The sequence below is a fragment of the Pinus tabuliformis genome, chromosome J, assembly GCF_031772625.1.
Source record: "Pinus tabuliformis cultivar Carrire ecotype Pingquan chromosome J, CPIR1, whole genome shotgun sequence".
In the NCBI taxonomy this organism is placed as follows: Eukaryota; Viridiplantae; Streptophyta; class Pinopsida; order Pinales; family Pinaceae; genus Pinus; species Pinus tabuliformis.
The window spans coordinates 1048239154-1048262223 of NC_142295.1; the positions used below are offsets into that span (position 1 = coordinate 1048239154).

The following is a 23070-nucleotide window of genomic DNA, read 5'->3' on the forward strand; positions in this document are numbered from 1 at the left end:
TTAAAGTTTCACTTTACAACAGGATGATAAATGTTATGACTCGGTTTTCCAACTCTGTACGCAAAGCACGTTACTAATAACTTGTGTTACACGTTAACTGTCGGGCCAGCGCACATAATTCTCGTATGTCTCTATTATGAACAGCGTATAAGTCTCCTTGATCTATGTTGGATTAGGGCATCATTTTAGGGCATCCTTCATTAGTTCATCTCCTTCTCCAAAAACCAAAGACGTGGAGAGGAGATCCCATAATGAATGTGTATCAAATGACTTAAAGTCTTCTCTTATTTATACTAAAAATGAGGATGATGAATAGACACGTCGGTTGGGCTTCTAGAGCCTACATAAGTGTTGGTCGGCTTGATAATAATTATATAAACAAAATAAATTCATATCTCCATAAATACTTATCGGAATCGGATGATCTTTGGATCAATCCTACACCTCTCGACGAGAGGGATCCAATAAAAATATCAGCTGCCATAAATAAGCTTACCCACATGGATTTTGGCCCTAGTTGCCAATTTAACACTCCCTCTCAACTAGGGGGGAACTCCATATGTTGTTCCATATGTCCGACTGTACTATCTCTGCCATCAGTGCCCTGCACTGCTCTGCCCATCTTTGCTCAGCTCTGCTGGCTCTGCTCTACTCTGCTCAGCTCTGCTGGCTTTGCTCTGCTCTGCTCAGCGCTGCTGGCTCTGCTGGCTCTGCTCAGCTCTACTGGCTTTGCTCTGCTCTGCTCAACGCTGCTGGCTCTGCTCTACTCTGCTCAGCTCTGCTGGCTTTGCTCTGCTCTGCTCAGCGCTGCTGGCTCTGCTCTGCTGAGCTCAGTTCTGCTAGCTTTGCTCTGCTGGCTCTGCTCATCTCCGTTGAACTATGAAGAAGAAGAATTGATCAAGAATGAGTCATATCATTCTCCACTGACTCGAAGTCAGACTCAGAGTGCGTGCCACTGGTCCCAGACCAGTCTCAACCGACCCGAAGTCAGCGTCATAGTATGTACGACTCTTACTGGTCCCAGACCAGTCCTGCACTGACACGAAGTCAGTCTCGGAGTATGTACCACTGGTCCAGACCAGTCTCAGCCGACCCAAAGTCAGCGTCATAGTATGTACAACTCCTACCACCGGTCCCAGACCAGTATCATTGATCCCAGATCAATGGAGGACATCCTAGCGTAGGGAGTACGGTAGATACAATGATGCGTCCATCGGTACTACTATGGTCCCTAACTTCATTTCCCTGCTCATTGATCAGATGAGAGGTACTTCCCATGAGTCCCAGACTGCATGGGTAGGATGCCTTGACAGGAGAACTTAATCAATCCTGTCCTCACAGGAGAACACATCAATCCTGCTACAATCACCATGGAGAACACATCAATCCAGGCTGCCATGGAGAACACATCAATCCAGGCCTCATAGGAGAACACATCAATCCTGCTACAATCGCCATGGAGAACACATCAATCCAGGCCTCACAGGAGAACACATCAATCCTGCTACACAAGAGAGCGAATCATATTGTCCCACAAGAGAGTGAATCATCTTGTTTCAGTGCGCACCACCAGGGGAGGGTGAGTCACCCTGTGGTCGTATGTTGCTCCAATAGAACTGCAAGCCCCCCAAAGCTCCTAGAGCTCAATGTATGCAGCATGCAGGACCCTTTTACAAAGGTCTCTCGACGACTCCAAGTTGTTCGGGAAAATCACAAATTTGATCTTTCCTCAGGGCTCTGTCTTGTACATCATCTCAGTGTGATGGAGCCTCCTTGATCATTGACTTACCATATCCCAGATAAGGCAGTAATTGATGTCTATCTGCTGGAGCAATTGTCAAATACGGGATTCCTCAATAATATAATCCCATCTCTGGTTGTCACAGAGATTCACAGTGGTATTCATCATGTGTACAAACAACTCACTGAAGAGCTTCAGCAACCAGAGTGCCTCACAGAAGGCCATACTATCAGTAATGTATTCTGCCTTGGTGGTGCTCAGAGTCACCGACTTCTGCTTCCTGCTCATCCAGGATATCAAGGCAGATTCCAAACAGCACTGAGAAGTGCTCTAGTGATCCTCCATACTTCCTGCCCACTCATCATTCGAATAATCATGAGGTTTCATATTTTCGGCAGTGTATCTCTATTCATGAGAGATTGTGCCCTGAAGATATCTTAGAAGATTCTTGGCACCAATCTAGTGGGGCTCAACCAAATATGAGCTCACCATGCTAACTGCAACACAGATATTCAGACAGAGGTTCTCCAAGAACATCAACGTGAATGAGTTTATGAAACTCAGAGGCATTTCCCAAATCTGGTCTGACATCATTACTATATAACTTCTGAAAGTTAAGATCCTCGAGGCAGTCACAAGCTTGCATCTTATCTTCCTACATTCAGAATCCAACTCCCTCTATCTCCTATAAATGAGAGGGTCTGCACCTGTCAGACATAGGTGCCGATATGAGAGGTTTATCATCCACAATCTTCGAGTTTGGACGCTCCTAGTGAATCTCAGCTGCATTAGACAGCTATCGATCCTCTCATATTATGCCCGAGGTTTTTCTTCAAGCCATAGAGGGCTTTCTTCCACCTGTATACATGAGATTCATTGATCATGATTCTCAAACTCCTCGAGTTGTTCCAAACTTGTGAACCTGCTGCATGAGGGGAATGGTCCCCTTATTATATTTTCCTTCGGTACATTTCAGACATGTACCTTCATGCTTCTTTTTGAATTCAGGCATCGTAGTCACCATCTAACTCACAGACCTCTGGTGCTGAGTCAATGGACATGGTCCCTAGTGGACTTCCTGCAACTTGATACAACCCTGAACTCAAAAACATCTTTAAAAGATCTATTTTCAAAAACGTACCTTTCCATCGATAAGTGCCACCCTGAAACCTTTGACTTCCATTTTCGAGATGGACATCAGGTTCGATCAGGTACATAAAAGAGATTCAGGGGTTCCTTGCTTTTGTGGAAGAGTCAACCATTTCCTTGATGACTTGCATTACCAGTCATTCTTTTGATCATAGAATATGTCCCAAGAATGATTGCCATCTTCATCAAGAGATGTGTCTCTGCCATTCGAACACTCCTTCGCATAACGGCCGAACTTATTTCAACAAGGCATCCGCCTTTCCTTCCACCCTTAGATCCGAACTTCCCAATGAAGTGATCTTAAGATGGACCATCATAATCTTCCGCTGCGCCATTATGATAACATTCTCTGCTTTGACTTCACCCTAGGTGAATTATGAGGAACCCATTGATCCTTCTGTCTTGTCCCAACTGTCTTCGGTGATTGCTCTTTCACTCTTGCTTGGGCATTGTCTTCACCTCAGCTCTGATACCATGTTAAGTTTTGGGTATGTTCTATGCTAGAGCAATTTATAAAATTTTCATAGTTAGCAATCACATCAGCATTACGATAAACTGCAGATAGAACATAAATATAACACGCAGAAGACAAGCCAATGCAAGAGGACACAAGATATGGTGCGAGCCAGGGACAAACCCCACAATGTGTGGGGAAACCCTTTGATCAAATCTTCTTTTATCTTCAAAGTTCAGCAGAGAAGGAGAGAGAGAGAGAGTACATTTACAACAGAAGTCAATACTTTGACTTATCTAGATCTAGCATAGATCATTTCATATCATGATGAAATCAGTTGAAGACATTCTACTTCAACTGATTCTCAAGGTGACTCCTTCACTTATCATCGTGCTGCATCTCGTCCATTTGCTACACCTTACTGTGTAGCACCATCATGCTGCCCATAATCATCATGCTGCTCATGATTACTTCACCACAGTGTCGCATTTTTCATCATCATTCATCATAGCTTCATTGAGATCTTGACCTTGCTATGAATGTAATTATGCCCAGACTTCCAACGCTGAGACTGAGGTTGTCCTTATTGCTGCACCATTATTTCATCATCATTGAGACCCTCACTATTGCTTCCTTATCAACATGTCCATCATCATGCTGTTGGGATCATCATCCTTGCAGCACCTCAGAGATCATCATTTATAGCCAAGACTGATACAAAGACTAATACAAAGATATCACGTGGATCTTCTTCACCATTAGTATGCTGAGACTGTGGCAGAGTTTAGGAAGTATGCAGAGGTTGTGATACTATTCCTTCTCATCAATCTGAGACTGTGATAATCATTGATATCCTTTGATAAGAAATTAGGGCAGCATCTGATCTTTAACTGAGACTGTAACTAATATCTCATTGCACCGAGGTCAATTGCGGTTATGTCGAGACTGTGTTACGGTACTCTCCGTACTCCTGCATGTATATGAATCTATACATTCCTGAATTCCACTTGCGTATATATATATAAATTGCCTGAGTGACTGCGTGTATACCTGAGTGTGAAAGCTGTGCGGTTACCTGCATGTATATGAATCTATACATTCCTGAAGTCCACCTGTGTATATATATATTGCCTTTGCGTGTGTGTAGATTTCTCCATCTAGGATTTCTCTAATGATAATATAGGGTAGGCGATGTGCTCTGGCAATGTAGACCGCATCATAGATTATGCCGTAAATTCAAACATATCAATCTCGATCTCGATTTCCGAACATTGATGATATTCCAGCCATTGATACTTCTCTTACGTTCTCCAGATTTAAATTAATAAACCACCATTTTCCCTCAGCCGGATAGCTGAACTACCTCTCAATTCAACTTGGTCAAAGACCAAATTGGGCTAGGTAAAAATTTGTAGTACATAAGTGAGAAGAATTCACTGCGTACGATTATGAAAACATGTTGAGGGTTGCGGGCATTTCTTCTCGAAAATAACAATGAGAAAATGCACTTACTCGGATTGTTTCTTGAAGTATGATGACCGGGAGCGCACAGCTTCAGTGATGACTGCCTCCATCTGAGAATCCTGGCTAGCCATGGGAAACATCGAAAACCCTGAATCCAATACCCTACTCCTACTAGCACCGTGAACACTGAGAGCTCCATCGAATCGACCTCTGTATCTCTCTGTATCTCTGCTGTAGTGCCGATCTGCCCTTCAAATACCGAGGATCCAAGCCTTTAGTTCCGAACGCGTGGAGCTTCCTCGTCCTCATTACTTCATTTATTAAAGTTTCACTTTACAACAGGATGATAAATGTTATGACTCGGTTTTCCAACTCTGTACGCAAAGCACGTTACTAATAACTTGTGTTACACGTTAACTGTCGGGCCAGCGCTCATAATTCTCATATGTCTCTATTATGAACAACGTATAAGTCTCCTTGATCTATGTTGGATTAGGGCATCATTTTAGGGCATCCTTCATTAGTGCATCTTCTTCTCCAAAAACCCAAGACGTGGAGAGGAGATCCCATAATGAATGTGTATCAAATGACTTAAAGTCTTCTCTTATTTATACTAAAAATGAGGATGATGAATAGACACGTCGGTTGAGCTTCTAGAGCCTACATAAGTGTTGGTCGGCTTGATAATAATTATATAAACAAAATAAATTCATATCTCCATAAATACTTATCGGAATCGGATGATCTTTGGATCAATCCTACACCTCTCAACGAGAGGGATCCAATAAAAATATCAGCTGCCATAAATAAGCTGACCCACATGGAGTTTGGCCCTAGTTGCCAATTTAACAAAAAGGCCAGAAAAAAGATGAAAAGATTGGAACCAACTTCTAGCAGAGGACCGAGTAAAAGAGGCAGGAAAACTGGGAAGGAGAGTATGTAGAACCTAATCAATGCATACTTGGTAAGAAAACCGCTGGAGGTGAAAGCAATAATATCCGAATGGGAAAGAGATCTAAACAATAACATAGCAAATCAAGAGATCGAGGTAGAGGATTGGGAAACAATGGTTAAACACCCCAGGAATACCAGAGGACACCAAACGTTGTTCTGCCAAACAATTCAACAATACTAAGTCATGAAAAATATCTTGGCTTGTGCAATGACAACCTATAAAGAAAGAGAAGAACCAGAGAAAGATAGACCAACTGAGCCAAGCATGAAGGATCTGCAAAGGGAGATCCAATTTCTCCAATTGCAGCTGTATCACAACAACCTCATGGTGAACAAGATTGAACAAAGCCTTTAGGATATGAAGAGAAGTGATATCTCGTGTTCAAGCATGAAAGCCCCAACTCGGTGGACTCATCAAATGATTGAAGCAACACTTTCAGTAGAATTTTGTCTATATGTTGATTAGCATTTACTGTTTTAATAAGAATTATATAGTAGACAAAGTTGCCAATGTAGCTTGGATGGTAAGGAAAACTGTTCTTAAATTCTGGACAGTGTTCGATGCAGACAAGTGGCCAACAGACCTGGTTTCCTATGGGCAGGTTGAGGCCACCTGCAATTTTTGTTAAGGACATACTTATTTTCATGAAATATCAATAGAAAAAGAAACTACCAAGCCTACAAAAAAAAATTAATTATAAATTAAATTATTTAACAAAATTAACTACATATGTTTCATCAAATTTAATTATCAATAATTAATAAATGGATAGTAAAAATGTAACTCTCATAAAATATTCATGAAATATTTTTAATAATAATTAAAATAAAAAAATAAAATTAACCTAAAACATAATTATACCCTTTTTCACTATATATATATATATATATATATATATATATATATATATATATATCTCAACAGTTTAGAGATGTGGTGTTTATAATGTGTAATGCTGATCCAAATTAACTTCACCAAGCCTATCCACATTCAACAATCATTTAACATAAAATTTCATTCTATTATTTGTATATCTATTTTCTACTTAAATTACATATTTCAATTTTTTGGAAACATAAAATTTTACACCTTCAACAATCATTTAATATAAAATTTCATTCTATTATTTGTATATATTTTCTACTTAAATTACATATTTCAAATTTTTGGAAACATAAAATTTTACACCTTTGAACTACCCCTTTCTAAATTGTAATCCTTTCACCCTCCTTATCAACCTGCTGCACTGGCTTGTGATCACATTCCTGTAAATTCAATTTTTTGGAAACATAAAATTTTACACCTTCAACAATCATTTAATATAAAATTTCATTCTATTATTTATATATATTTTCTATTTAAATTACATATTTAATTTTTTGGAAACATAAAATTTTACACCTTTGAACTCCCCCTTTCTAAATTGTAATCCTTTCACCCTCCTTATCAACCTGCTGCATTGGCTTGTGATCACATTCCTTTGCCCTCTTTTTGAAGATCAGTCCCATCATATCAGATGCCTTTGACTAATATATTGATATCATGGCCCATTGAAACAAAACTAAAGAGGAAGTTGAGAAAACAAACAAAGGACTTTCTTTTAAAAAGAAAAACTCGAATTCTTCACTAAGAAGGTACCAAAGAAAGACGCGCTGGTGCATTTGACCAAATACCAAATAAAGTATCCCACAGCTCTTCAGTTATGCCCACAAAATTCGTTGCATTGTTTGAACCATAGTTACCAAGTTATGCCCACAAAATTCGACCAAATTTTTTTGGTCAATTCGACTGAATTTGGTAACTATGGTTTGAACAAGTGACATCAAACTCTTCTTTGCTAAAATAACTTAGTTTTTCTCTAATAGCTCAGATTTTGTCCAAAAATATGAATTCCCTGGTTATGCCTGGGAAGTCAAAGAGGAGATGATATGAAAAGTCGAGACGAATGGCAATACCCGCTGCACCTCCACAGAGTTCACTCAACTCTGAAGCTGAAATATCTGCAAAAGAGTATTCGGTGTTGGTGCTGAAGAAAGAAAGAAAGAAATTATTTTAACGTCCACGAGGCTAAAGATAGCCTATGGGATAGATTGCTTCTTCATCTGCTTGATGTATTCGACGCTTTTTCTATGAAGCTTCACAATAAATGCTCCCAACTTCTCGACAAACCCCTCGCTAAATAGATTATCCCAAGAGCTCGCTATCAGCATATCTGCAAAACTTTCCTTGTTGTCTTTGAAGGCCTCACCTTCTAAAATGAAATGTTTTTCTGTTTCCACTTTTCCGGAAGAACAAAAAATGCATACCCTTTCCTCCCACACTTCCTTTGGCCTCTTCCAGCGCCATGTTTCACAACAGAGTTGATGAGAATTAGTCCTTAACTGAGCAATAAGAATTTTGGCTCTCCAAGAGATATTGACCTCTATGTATGCTTTTGGTTGATGATTATGAGTGGGATTAAACACTTCAATATAGTAATTTTCTTACTTTTTAGCTCCTTATCCCAAGTACGTTTGTGGAACTTTTCCATGACAAAAACTTTTATCTCTTTGCTATTTATGGGACACGCGTTCAAGCAAATACCCCATTTACTAAACCATTTGTTATTTTGTTGCATCCAAGTTTTTTTTCTCTTGCACAATCTATCATTAAAGACAACCTTAGGCCATCTACCATCTTCCATTTGCTCATTTTTTTTTAAATACCTTATGACTCGCACCATAGAAATTGATTCAATAGGAGTAGTCCCTGTTTCACTTAACAAGATATCATAAGGAACTGCACTTTTCATCTTAAATTTGTTTGTAATCAAACGCTTCTGAATTTTCTCAATTTGTCTCAACTGCATGTCGGAGGTACTGTTAACCCATAGTTCACAACCGTAGAGAATCACTAGAATCACTAGAAGCCCAAAAAGAGTTTGAGTGGTCTTCCAGTCCCAAAACTTTGCCTCTTTACACCTATTTTGAAAAACATAACATGCTTTCCAACCCCCCAAAGTTCTTTTCTTTCTACAACCATTCCAGCTTAGATTTTTGTTGAAGTCAATCCAAGGTATTTGTAATCCACAACTTCTTCCAGAACGTTGCCTTCAAAGTAGAACTGATGCTGGTTATGTTTTCTTTTCTTAGAGAAGACCACTACTTTCATTTTGCTGATATTGACTTGCATCCCCACACTTCTACAAAAATGCTTAAGGGATAGTAAGTGCTCTTGCAAACCAAGAGTCGATTTAACAATCAGAATAAGGTCATCTGCATACAAAAGAAGCCTTATAAAAAACTTGCACAAATAGATACCATCACCCCCTTGCGAATTTAACCACTCCTCAAGCTTGTTGATATACAAACCAAAAAGGGTAGGAGACAATGGGAAACCTTGCTTGACCCCGATATCGCTTCTAAAACTTTCAAAAATTCCTGCTGAGGTTCTAATTTTGAATTTTACATCTTCATACAACCTATGCACAACTGCTCTCAAATGTTTAGGAACCCCAAGTTCCTCCATTCTCTACCAAAGTTTATCCCTAGGAACCGAGTCAAATGCTTTTATAAAATGAGCAAAGCAACAAAAGACTTCTTGCTTTTTCTCCCAAACTTTTTCAATGATGTGCCTTAAAGTTATGCAATGATCAGCCGTGGAATGTTTAGGTCTAAAACCTGCTTGCCCTTTAGCATGCTTATATCTTTCTTCTGCCCACTTGCTAATTTTGTTTTCTAGCATGCTTCCAAATAGCTTTGCAAACAAAGGGTTTATCATGGTGGTCCTATAATTGGAGGGATTATTGACGTCACCGCTCTTGAAAAGAGGTATTGCTAGACTAGTTGACCAATCCGTGGGGATCCCTTGTTGTAGGATGTTGTTGAAGATTTTTGTAATGTGAGGTGCAAGAATCTTTGAGCCCCACTTTAGATATTCTGCTTGGAGTTTAGCTAAGTCTTTTGCTTTTCCAACGCCCAACTTCTTGATACCCATCTCTACCTCTTGTACCATGAAGAGTTCAGTGTCAGTGTTGACCAAGGGGGGAGGGTCAACCTTGAGAACCTGCTCATAGAGTTGTCTTGCATAGTCAAACCATTTAGAAGCTGTAATATTATTTCCAATTTGTATCTTTTTTCGGTTGGAGCTCCTTCCAAAATAATTTGGGATTATTTTTCCCAAGGAAGATTAATTCTTCCCTCCTTGAAACCATGAAATCAACCTTTTTCTTGCTTAATAACTGTTTGTACGATTTGAGCTTTAGGTTATCCTTGTTTGACACTTTCCACATTCTCCTTGCCTTTTTGCATTCCTCGTCAAACCAAGCATTAACCGGAAAGCAATTTGTTTTAGACTGCTTAGTTTTTGTTCTTTTGCACTTTGCAAGTGCGCATTGAATTAAATGTGTTAATTCATGACTATGAAGGTTGTGAATTGTAATTTTCTCATTCTCAAAGAGCCTCTCTAGCGTCATTTTGAAGGTCTTACAATTTTCTGGCATCAAAATAATTTTGCCCTATGGGAGATTTTGTTGGACATGTTGAATTTTTGACTCTAATTTTTTTTTTCCAATCCAAGAGAAACATAAATAAATTGGCTTGTGATTTGATTTCAAATCCACAGCTGATCTCCAACCAAAACTTCTCCCATTTTCTCACACAAGCCATGCGAGAAAATTACATAATCTACCACACTTGCTCCATTGTAAGTATTGCAAGTGAAATTACCGGACTTTGCCCATCTAGTCAAGCCATTACAAATGACTAAATCAAAGGCCCCACATAGAGTAAGCAATTGTTCACCAAAGAGATTGCAGCCCTTGTCCTCTGAAATTATTTCCCACTGATGATCACTTTCTTCTGTAAGCCAAATAGGGTCACAATCATCTTTACAACAAAGAATGCTAGCTTTCACTCTTGCAGTCCTAGCATTGAAATCACCCACTATAAGGACTTCACCTAGCTGCGAATATGTTGCAATATCCGCTTTTAAAGCTGCAAATGGATCTTTTTGGTCAAGCCCTCTACCTTTGTAGATTTTTGAAACCTGTTGGCGCAAAATAGCATGCTACAATTCTGATGTGGTTTCCATTTTCTGATATTTTAAACCAAATGAATTGCTTATTTGAGTCTACTTTTTCTAACTGAATAAGACGACCTTATTTCTCCCTTACTAAAACCATGATACCCTAGTGCCCTTTTCCATTCCCTGCTGCCTTGTTCCACACTGCCATCTTTCAGTATCCTTAAAATAAAGGTGTCTTGCACCCTTCATGCTCATGTGTTTCTATGAGGCAAACTATGTCTCTATTTTCTGCAATAGGCCCTAACCCAGGTCCTCGTCTCCATGGGTAACCTCTGCAGTTCCAACAAAGTAATCTTAAGGAAACCTGGGTATGACTTGATTGCTATTTATTTTGACACGCAAGACTCACATTTGAGTCTTTGTCCCTGTTTTCCCATACCGACCTTGCTTTTTGATTTCCTGTTGAAGAGTTTGTTGTATCTTCTTTAGTACTATCTTGCTGCTCTGTTCTAGAAGGAGGTCCAAAATGCACTATCACAGCTTTGCCTTTATAAATCCATGCTCTCTTTCCTTCGTCTCTTGCTGCCCTAACCTTTAAAATTTCCTCCCTTCTTTCCTCCTGTTGTTTTACAGTTAAATCTTCTTCTAGGAAAAAACGAGAATCCCTCAAGAGATGTTTCTTGCTTAGAATAATATATTTATCACGCAGGCTATGCATAATGACTTTTATGGGCCTGGCTCTCTCCCCGTTAAACTTACCCACCCTCCATGCTTGACATATTTGTCCTTGCCATAGAAACTTGTCTTTTAAGAAGTCTCTTGCAAGGTCAAGAGTACATTCATTTTTCCCATAGTCTTTCACCCCTTTAATAATTATGTTTGCTGCCCTATTTTGTCTTTCCTTGCCTTCACTATCTTGCATGTTGTCAACCTGAATATTAGTTTCTCCTTCCTTATTAGCATAATTTCTAATAACTTGAGCCCAAGTTTTGGAAACTTTGGTGGAATCTCCTTTCATTTCTTCTCTTGCATTCTCTTCATGGTTGTTTATTTGGGCAATCATTTTTCCTTTATCCTAGGATGATTTCACATTCACCACCTCTGTACTTTCCACTACAGATTTCTTTATGTTTTTCACATCCACCTTCATGCGTTGCCATTCTATCTTCCCTATCAAGAGAGCTTCCTATAGCAATGCCATTTGTTCTTTTAAAATTTTATTGCTTTCTACTAACGCATTGTTCTTAGTCGTTATTATATGAATTTTATGATCTCTTTCCTGCCCTTTAGCTTTTAAAACCTCCAACCTTTGTTTTGCATTTAACAATTCTTTCACATAAAGATCAGTTGACCAAGTGAGAGGTATGGATGTGGGACTATATAAGACAAAATCATCAATGACTTTTCCTTTGGACTTCTTGTTGTCACGTGTTTGTGGAGGAGACTTGTTTGAGTGCTTTTTGCAAAGGGCTCGATTACTGTTCTTTTGAGACGGTTTCTTCCTTGCTTGCTCCCATTTTAGATGGGCTATTCTTCGTTTTAAAATGCCCCGATATTGTTTGGCATTGACCCATATCCACTTCCCAGCTTTGGCGGATAAGGCAATTTTCACTTGTCCTAAATCATTTGTCTCCACATGATCTGAAATTTCTGGTTCCTTTGTCATGTTTGAATGCATTTGCTATTGTTTGCTCGCTGCTCGATACTTCCACTGCATAAAAAACTCCCTGCTCTCGCATTGCTCACTACTCACTGTTCACTGCTCACTGCTCTCACTTGTTCCCACACTGCTTTGCTTTGCTCACACTGCTGACCACACTGCTCACATTGCTCACCACGCTGCTCAATGGTTGAAAAAAAACCTCCAACCAATTCAAACCCAGCTGCTCAATAATTTTTCTATTATTCTTCCAGATAATAGAGGATTATTTATGCTAAGCATTTCTCTACCCCGGTCTCTGTTCTCTTTCCGCTCTGCAGAAGTCCTATTCCTTCATACATATGATACAGTATCCGCATATGCCCAACTTCTCGTAAAAGGTTCATATAAGGCCAAGCATCATGTACCAAACCTGCTATCGAGAGGTCAGCCCAGCTAACTCGGCCGATGAAGGCACCCAAAATATTTTTGAAATTACCCACACAACACCGCCGATAATTGTGGAAATTTAGATTGTGATGAATGAAATTTTAATGTACATGATATAGTCTATCAGACTATTAGTTTCTTTGCTTTTTGTCTTTTGGAATTTAATCTTCTTATTATTCAAATTAATGATAAGATGACCCAATCTTGTAATAGTCTCCTCACTGAAAAGACAATGCTAAGGAACTGATGTTAACATATTGTTGTAACTGTCTCTGATGTCTCTGAAAGGATCACATTCCAAAATGAAATGTTTTTTCGATTCCACTAATGAAGAAGTGCAAAAAGTACACACCCTCTCTTCCCAAGCTTCTTTAGGTCTTTTCCACTGACCTATTTCGGACCATAATTGATGCGAGTTAGTTCTTAATTGAGCAATAAGAATATTTGCTCTCCATGGAATGCTAGCACCAATGTATTCTTTTTGTTGGAGATCACACATCGGGTTGAATTCTTGAACATAGTACTTCGTCTTTCTACCCAACTCTTTTCCCCATATATGCTTAAGAAACTTCTCCATAACATAACTCTTTACATCTTTGCTATTTGTGGGACATGCATTGAGGGAAATATTCCATTTTTGCATGCTTTTGTTGTTTTGTCTCATCCATGATTTCTTTCTTTCACTCATTCTTTCATTGACAATAACTTTAGGCCATCTACCTTCTCCTGTTTGCTCAAATATTTGAAGATACCTTATGAGACGCACCACAACAATTGCTTCAATGGAAGTTGCTCCGGTTTCACTCAACATTATCTCATAAGAAACCAGAATTTTTATTTTAAACATGCTCATGATCAAAAGTTTTTGGATTTTCTCAATTTGTTTCCATTTTGAAATATGGACGCTGCTAGCCCACAATTCACACCCATATAATATCACTGGACAAACCAAGAGCTCACGTGCATTGCAAAGCCAACTCCTCTACCAAAATTTTTACATCCCGTCGTTAAGATCATGAACAATATGTCTCATTAATTCGCCATGAGAGACTTATTTAGTATGTTTATTAAAGTTTATGGTGCAATAAAGCTATTGTATTGAATTCAAGTCCCGTGGTCTAATGCTGAGCATAACTATATATACTTGAGAATTGTTTAGACATGATTTCTTCAATGTTATTGCTGAGCATAACTATATATACTTGAGAATTGTTCAGGCATGATTTCTTCAATTTATTGAACCCAATAAAATTGATTTTAAAGAGAATTACTTTAAGTGAACATGGATATGAATAACCATTAGACAATTCACTTCTACCTCATACGAATGGTCATTGAATTCTTCCCTTTTCAGATGGGACTTAAATAATAAGAAACCTGCCAATAGCAATTAGTGAACTTACGAGAGATATATCTCAACTCGTTTCTCCCTTTATTTTCTAGTTTATGACTGGAGCGACTATGATACGGGAGTCAATCTGAGGCAGGTGTTCAATTCTATTATGACATATCTTTGAGGTGCTCAATGGATTGTGGGCTTTTATCATGCAAAAAAGCCTTTTTTTTGTAATTTTAAAAAGCAACGGTGATTATTACACCGTTTCTAGATGGATAAATAAATATATCTGTATATATGGATATATATATATATATATATATATATATATCCATCTATTGATACTCCTCTGTATGTCCCATATAAAAGGCCATCCATTATAAATCGTTATTCATGGATCATTAATGAAAAAAATATCTGGATGGATTTTACCCCTATTAAGAAGATCCATCAACAATCCAGAATCAGAAAAGGTATTCTTTTTATATTGTAAATATATTCCTATAAGATGTTGACGAAATAGAATCTAATTTTTGGGAATATTCTGGAAAAATCCCATTGATTTCGAGTCAGATATTCAATAATGAAAACGATTTCCCAATAATAGAAACTCTCATTCTCCAAAGTGTCCTGTAATCTTTAACCAATTTTGTGCTTCGATGTAATTGCCCGGAGCAAGTGCTATAGCTATTTCCCAATACTCAGCAGCTTGATCGAACCAAGCCTCCACAGTTTCAGGATCTCCCTGTCGAATGGCCTGTTCTCTTCGGTCGGGATAGGTAAACTTGTAAAAGTTTTCTTCCCTCAGAACTGTACTTGAGAGTTTCCTGCCTCATACGGCTCAATCCACTATTCTTTAGTCCTCTACCAAAATTCCAAAGAATTGGAGATGATTCATTGGGAGTTCATATTAACCAAAGGACCAAAAAAAGTCAATGACATGAGTTTCTGATTTAACTTCCAATCAATTCAATGATCAGGTTCTATCTTTTCTCCTACCCTCAAAAAGATGAAGTATATCTCTTTCTATACTTCAGATTGATTGTCCAAATAGTCTTTTTGCAAGGTAACTATCTCAGTTCCGTATAGAATTTTTGGAGAGTACTCTCTGGCTGGAGTACTTCACATCTTTAGGATCTGATGCTACATCGCTGCTCAATAGCTTAGTAGATCAACTCTATTACATAATTTGATTCCTGATTCTTGTCAATGAGCAGATTTGATCGTATCAGCCCGAACCTTCTTTCAATAATTGATCTTTATGGTGCTTCCATCATCAATTTAATTTATTATCCATGGAATATTTAGGTTCTATCTATTCATATTTGGGCTCCTATGAGAGTTTTTTTCGCTACAGCTGATAAAATACCGTTACTTGGGACGGTGCAGATGTAGAAAGCCTTTTCTTTTGTCCTTACTCGTAGTAGTTATTAACTAAGTTATTCTATGGTACAGATAGTCGCACGTAATGACAGATCAAGGCCGTATTATTAAGAGCTTGTGGTAAGGATGGGTTCCGTTCTAATGCTTGGAAATAATATTCAAAAGCCTTCGTATGTTCCCCATTACTTGTATGCACAAGACCTATATTATATAGTATATAACTTCGATCATAAAGATCAGTTTCCAGTCGCATAGCTTCATAATAATTTTGTAAAGCTTCCGCATATTCCCCTTCTGATTGAGCTGACATTCATTACGGTCGTTCATTCCATTGAAATGATCTCCGCTTCAAAACCGTACATGAGATTCCCACCTCATACGGCTCCTCCTTTCTTTACAGTAGGTAATATGGGGAGTAATCGTGGAATTGAAAAAAAAAAAAAAAGATTCTGACCCAATATTATGAATTAACAGGGGCTAGTGTATTTCCAATGAATCTCTAGCCATCCTTCTTGCAAAGATTCTTTTCCAAATACCAAGGATCTTACTACTAGGAATGGAACCTCTAACAATTTCTTTGTTCTTAACGCCCTGTATTCTCCGGGGATTAATCACTTCCACAATCTCCGATGGTTCCATTATAAGGGTATTCGAAGTACAAACGAGATGGATGTTTGTTGTCCCAACCATTCTCACTACCCTTCAGAAAAGGGTAATGCATATGGGCTATAACGAAGCTTTTGTGTTGTCGATTTCCATACATAGTGCTTTCTCCCCTCATGCGCGCCTATAAAATAGGTTCAAATATACAAGCAAGGCCTATTGCATATGTGTAACCTTTCGCTCGGTACTAAAATCCTCAGGAGATGAAAGCATCTAAAGGTGCATTGACCGGGGATACATGACAGAAGGAATTGTTCTATCTCCAGAACTCACCTTCACTGAGCGTAAGTTTTATTTTACCCAATTTTTATTCCCAAATACCTTACCTTTCCTTTCCCCAAAAAAGAAGAACGGAAAAAATATCAAATCACACCATCTCTGTAATAGGTAAATGCTTCTTTCTCCCCCGGAGCCATCGGGATTATTCGCAATAATATATCTGCTACAATTGTGAAGGTCTTATCAATAAAATTGTCATTTCTCTGAGATCTAGGCATAGCCAATTGCAGATTTGAGGTATCTATGCCAGGTGTTATGCCCGTAGCTTCAGGAGGTATTCACGTTTGGCATATACCTGCTCTGACCGAGATCTTTGGGGATGATTTCGTACTACAGTTTGGTGGGGGAACTTTGGGACATCCTTGGGGAAATGCACCTGGTGCAGTAGCTAATCGGGTTGCTCTAGAAGCTTGTGTACAAGATCGTAATGAAGGATGTGATCTTGCTCGTGAAGGTAATGAAGTGATCCGTGAAGCTTGTAAATGGAGTCCTGAACTAGCTGCTGCTTGTGAAGTATGGAAGGAGATCAAATTTGAATTTGATGTGATTGATCGCTTGTAATCTAGTGACTTTCGTTCTACCAATCGGACTCGGCCCAATCTTTTACTACTACCCCAAATATTAGTCCAAATCGTGAGCGGAGATATGGGATTTCAGATATCAATATATGGAAATTCCATATATTAATATCTATATATCAATATCTATGTAGATATTGATATATAGATATTTCCAAGGTTAAATATCTCAAACAGAGTTATTTATGAAATGTTTTTTGGGTCAAGCATTCGATAACGAATCCTATTCATCCTTTACAATGATCTTCTAGATCATTCGATAGGGTTGGTAGCTCAGTGGATCAGAGCTCATGGTTCTGGACCGTGAAGTCAAGGGTTCAAATCCCTTCTAGCCCAAAAGATGTTGTATTTTAAATGAAAATTCCTTTCCATCGCGGTATAGGAGAGAATCTTTCTTTATAATAGAATAAAGTATTCTATCATAATCCTGGATCGATACTTCAGATTCCTAATCAATAATGAATGGAAATGATTTCTCAATGATTCATTCCACTATTGATTAATAATTTTCATCATTGTATTTATACTTATACGACTTCTCTTCATACAAAATAAGATAGGAAAAGTAACAATTTTCACCTTTATATGGAAGGAAAACTCTATGTCTATAAAGGAGTGTTTCGAAGACAAGCGTAAAATAACTGCATTACTAAAAAATTCGGTCGAAAGGGATAGTAAGGATGCCAATGAGATGGAGAAAAACAAGAATAAAAGTATTGATTACGCTAAAATTAAGAAGTTATGGGCTCAATGCGATAATTGCGAGAACTTGCTATATCTCAGATTCTTGAGAGAGAATCAAAGTGTTTGTAAAGAATGTGGATATTATCTGCAAATGAATAGTTCAGATAGAATAGAACTTCCAGTTGATCGTGACACTTGGCGTCCTATGGATGAAGACATGTACACTCTAGATGTTCTTCAATTTTATTCTGAGAATGAACCTTCTCATTCTGATAATCTTAATTCTGAGGATGAATCTTATAAGGATCATATCACTTTCTATCAAATAGAGACAGGTTTAACTGATGCTATTCAAACAGGCATAGGTCAATTAAATGGTCTTACTATCGCACTCGGAGTTATGGATTTTCAGTTCATGGGAGGTAGTATGGGCTCTGTAGTATGTGAGAAAATAATCCGTCTGATCGAGTGCGCTACCGCGGAATCTCTTCCATTAATTATGGTGTGTGCTTCCGGAGGAGCACGTCTATTCAGAGATGCCCTTGTTATTCCTAATAACATGGTTTGATAGTAGATTGCCTCTTCCAGAGCACGATCCATTCTCTGTGCTCGTGATAATACAATGAGTTCCCTCGGTGAAAAAACATTAGCCGTTCCATCTTCTAAAATTAAGACTTTCGATGTCATTTGGCATACAATAACCTCTATATGCTTATCACCAATTCGTACCCCCTGGGATCGGTAAACTTTTTGAATCCGATTGACCAAATGAATCTGACTTTGTTCCATAGTTATCCTAGCGCTTATGAATAACCCCCAAAGACTTCCAAGAAATCTTGTCATATCTCCGGTCCAATTTTCAAAACTTTCTTTCAGATTCATCGATATTGAATTATTCAAACGGGCTTCTGACAATTGTTCAACTTTAGGAAGACCTTGAATTATATCACTAGATTTGAACCTTTCATATATCAATGTTATCAATGTATCTCCTTTGTCAAGAATTTCTCCATAATGACTATGGACAGTCGCTTTTCGAGTAGCCAAACAAGGTTTAGCTAATCTAATGACTAAAGATTCCTCATCAACTGCTATAATTTGACCAGATTTGGGGAGTGCTTCATCCTCAGATATCCATACACTTTCAGGAATCAATTGTCCAAGACTAACTACTAGAAATGTTTTTTCGCAGAATTCAGATTCGGATGAGGAAGAGCACCAATTTGGACCCAATAGATTGGAAATGATGTTCCTGCATGGATCGAAATGATAAATTCTCATATTTTCGTCCATGAAATAATATTTAGGTACTTGGAAAGTATTGAAAGAATTGTGGAAAATGGAATGTTTCTTTGATAATACTTTTTTATAAGTTAGAAAATGGGAGGATGGAAAACGGTTGGTTATACTATGTAAATTACCCAAAAGACCTGAAAATTCAATGATTTTTCTCATAGGATCCTTTCTATTTGATTGATTTCCCGTATCATAACATTTAGAATCATTGAATAGAACGATTCGAAAATAGTCGGATGGTGATAGAACCATAAAAGATCCACTATCTTCTTCCCCATTAGATAATGAACAGATAGTTCCTTGATGCTTACTAATTAATTGACTCGCCCCATTGGAAGATAAAAGATTAGTGTGGTCCAAATTGTTATGGAACATCAAATTTGGACTTGTTTTATTGTCCCTTCTCCCCATGAAAAAAGGGGGGTATTTCATCAAGCTAATTTGAACCATATTGTTAACGATCTTATTTGTTCTTACCGAAATAAGAGAAACATAAGCCTCAGATTCTATAGAATCTATTTGTTCCCAATCAAATCCTATACAAGTTCGAACCAATGGAATACTCATATCACTCATTAATTGAATTCGTTCACCATCTTCATACGAAATAGAATATCTAATTTGAATCTGCAAGTTGTCCCCTTCCCTCGATAAATCTAGGGAAAACGGTGTTGTCATATTCGACCCATCAGGTATTCCATGTTCTACGTTAGAATATCCAAAAATGGAATTTCTCTGTAGAATACCACTTTTGGGTATTCTAAGAATCGCATCAGGGTGAACATTACTATAGTTTCAGATATCTTGATTCATTCTTCTTCTGTTTCTACTCCTCCCAATGATTCATCCCCCTATTGGGTCCCATTTTTTCCCTCCTTTATGGTTGGATAAAAAGAAGTGCTCAATCCTTTAGGAGAACTAAAAGTAATCATCTTTCTTCGTATCTCTACCATTTATAATGTGTAATTCCCAAACCATTGTGACAGAGATACATAAAAAGAGCTGACTAATCTAGTGCAATTTGATCCTATTGATGAAACCCCCTTCTACATCTTAGTAGCTCAAAATAGGATCAATTCATTCATTAACAGCTTATATATGGTAATATTAGCCTGTATGTAATATTATTGGGAGCTATAAATATATTTGGATGTCTCCCCTAAAATTGGAAAGTCTAAATAATAATCATATGGGAGATCATGGATCAGAAAAATAGTTTCGTCGTTCTAGATATGTATATAATTAAACCATCCAATCAAAAAAATTATAAAGTGATGGTATAACCATTTATTGTTTGGAATCTAGCTGTTCCGATTCTTCCCATCGTAAGCGAAATAAGTGAAAATTTACATATATTCTTTGTACGATAACGCATGTGACTATTTCCAATTCTCTTTCGGAACAGCGGGATATGAACCCACGACCTCCATCACCCCAAGATGGTGCGCTACCAAGCTGCGCCATGCTCCGTTATAACTATCAACCAACATAAAATTGATTCAAATGTTAATGCCCGAACTTAGATCTTATTTGGACTTATATTATATTCACAGATCACTCCCTCTGCTAGACACGTTCCATAACATTGACGATCTGGTGTAAATAAGCTAGTATGGTCCCTACGAAGCCGCCATGGTGAAATTGGTAGACACGCTGCTCTTAGGAAGCAGTGCGAGAGCATCTCGGTTCAAATCTGAGTGGCGGTATTTTTCCAGGAAGATCTCATCAATCACTTCTTCCTATGTAACAATATATGTTCAATCTATTTTCATTGTGATGGATCAATCCTATCTTTCCATCATAGATCTCATTCGGGAATAAAACGAATAAATGAGTTTATTATGATATTCATAACTTTAGAACATATATTGGCTCACATCTGTTTTTCTCTCATTTTGGTTGTCACTCTCATTTATTGGGGACCCTTAGTTTATCGAATTGAAGGACTAAGTAGTTCGGGAGGAAAGGGCATGATAGTTAATTTTCTTTGTACAATGGGAGTATTAATTAATCATTGGCTTTATTATGGACATTTACCATTGAGTAATTTGTATGAATCATTCATGTTCCTTTCCTGGAGTTCATCCGTGTTCCATATACTTCTAGAAGTACGGAGTCGAGATGATCGGTGGTTAGGTGCAATAACCGCGCCAAGTGCTATGTTAACTCATGGTTTTGCTACTTTAGGTCTTCCGGAGGAAATGCAACGATCCGGAATGTTAGTACCCGCACTACAATCTCATTGGTCAATGATGCATGTAAGTATGATATTGTTCAGCTATGCAACCCTTTTATTGGATCATGAAATATCTACCTTGACATAAAGTGATCCATCTGGTTAGTATAGTAGTGTATCACCAAGACTGGCAAGGAAGGGCTATAGCTCAGCAAGGTAGAGCACCTCGTTTACACGTGCGCCAATGGTTTTCGGGAGAGTTTATTGATTCGTCCGATCCACGAAATAGATTCTATGTGAAATAGTCTTACTTTATAAATTTGTTTCTCTGGGGAACAATAGCATGACAAAGATTAAGTTCGATCTGATTCGAATTACGGATCTAATTGATATGGTCAATCCCAGCTCTGTTCAATGTCAGGCATAACGAGTATAATACGGGGACCTCAAAATAGATTCTTTTCGCTCTATGAACTTTTAGGTGTATGAAGTGTCATATTTTACTTTTGGAGCGATAGAAGAGACTCTATTTGAGTCAATCTATGCCCGAGCAAGGCAGACCTACGTCAAAAAAACCTTTTGAATAACTTTGGGATTGCTTCCGAAGGGTAAGAATTTGGAGCACACAGAGCCATATTAGTATCTTACCGAAAAGAGGAGAATGGCAGACTAACTGATCTTTCCATCAGTTAATGAAAGAGCCCAATGCGAGAAAATGCATGTTGGGTTCTTGGAACAATTCAAATTATTTTGATAATAAGAACTTTGATCTGTTCTACCGAGAAGGTCTACGGTTCAAGCCCGTATAGCCCTATACATTCCACTAAGTGATACTATTTATATATATCCCCTCATAGTCCGTCCCTATGACTTGGCTTTGAAAAGTCTTTTAGATCATATCAATCTCATGTCCTTATCGAGATCGATGGATGGGAACGTTGGACCAGAGTAGGCATATTAGTATTTTGGATCGATCGAGATTGATCCGATACCAGATGATCAAACCTATAAACTATTTTTTTTTTTTTTTATCACTAGTTCTTCGAAAAATTCGAGAGTTCTCTCGAATATCATATGTTCCAAGCAATCCATAGAGCAGTCAAAGTATCGATCGGACATGTGACTTTTAGCTCCATCCAAACGCAACGCATTCCATTGGGGTTGAACAAAATTTCCGTTCAATCGAAAATCCCGGATGTATCTATCCGTTTGCTAAATATCGGGGCGAAGATCTTGATCAACTAGGATTCTCTACAATAAGTTATGTGCGGTAAATCAAGCCTATTTTTGAACCATAGAAGTGGCAAGTACGACAGATATTCCGAATACCTGGGCAGAGAAATTCTCTGGAGTTGATCCATCCTAGCAAAAGGCGAACCTTTGGTTCGTTCTCTTTCTTCACCTAAGATCATCACATGGTTTTTGAGACCCAAGATTTTCATATTGGGACAAACACTCTTCCTTGCCTCTAGTTCCGTTCCAGTAACATATCACAAAAATGCAATCTACCAGCTATGCATATTAGATCTACATCTGGACCAACGTTTGCTTTAATCTACCCCACTATTTTATAGAATACACATATTTCATGGAATGCGTTCTGGAACAAACAATAGAATAAAGAAGTCTGTTGGGTTGGGACGAAAGAAAGAAACTATTACCCCTTGTCCAGAAATTATGTGGACAGCGACCCAAAAGAAGCTGCTTTTTGCCCCGTTACAAATAGATCTCTACTCGGCAATAGATCTGTCCGAAATGATTTTATATCATTGTGAGATGAGTGGGCTCATCTCATAACGAACTTATATGTGAAAGATTT

The 23070-nt window shown here is 38.1% G+C and overlaps 1 non-coding gene across 1 annotated transcript; it reads left to right on the top strand.

Annotated features, from left to right (window-relative positions):
• Positions 1-17357: 17357 nt before the first annotated feature.
• On the top strand, positions 17358-17431 carry TRNAQ-CUG (transfer RNA glutamine (anticodon CUG)). Its single transcript has one exon. It is a non-coding gene; the product is annotated as a tRNA-Gln (tRNA).
• Positions 17432-23070: the final 5639 nt, after the last annotated feature.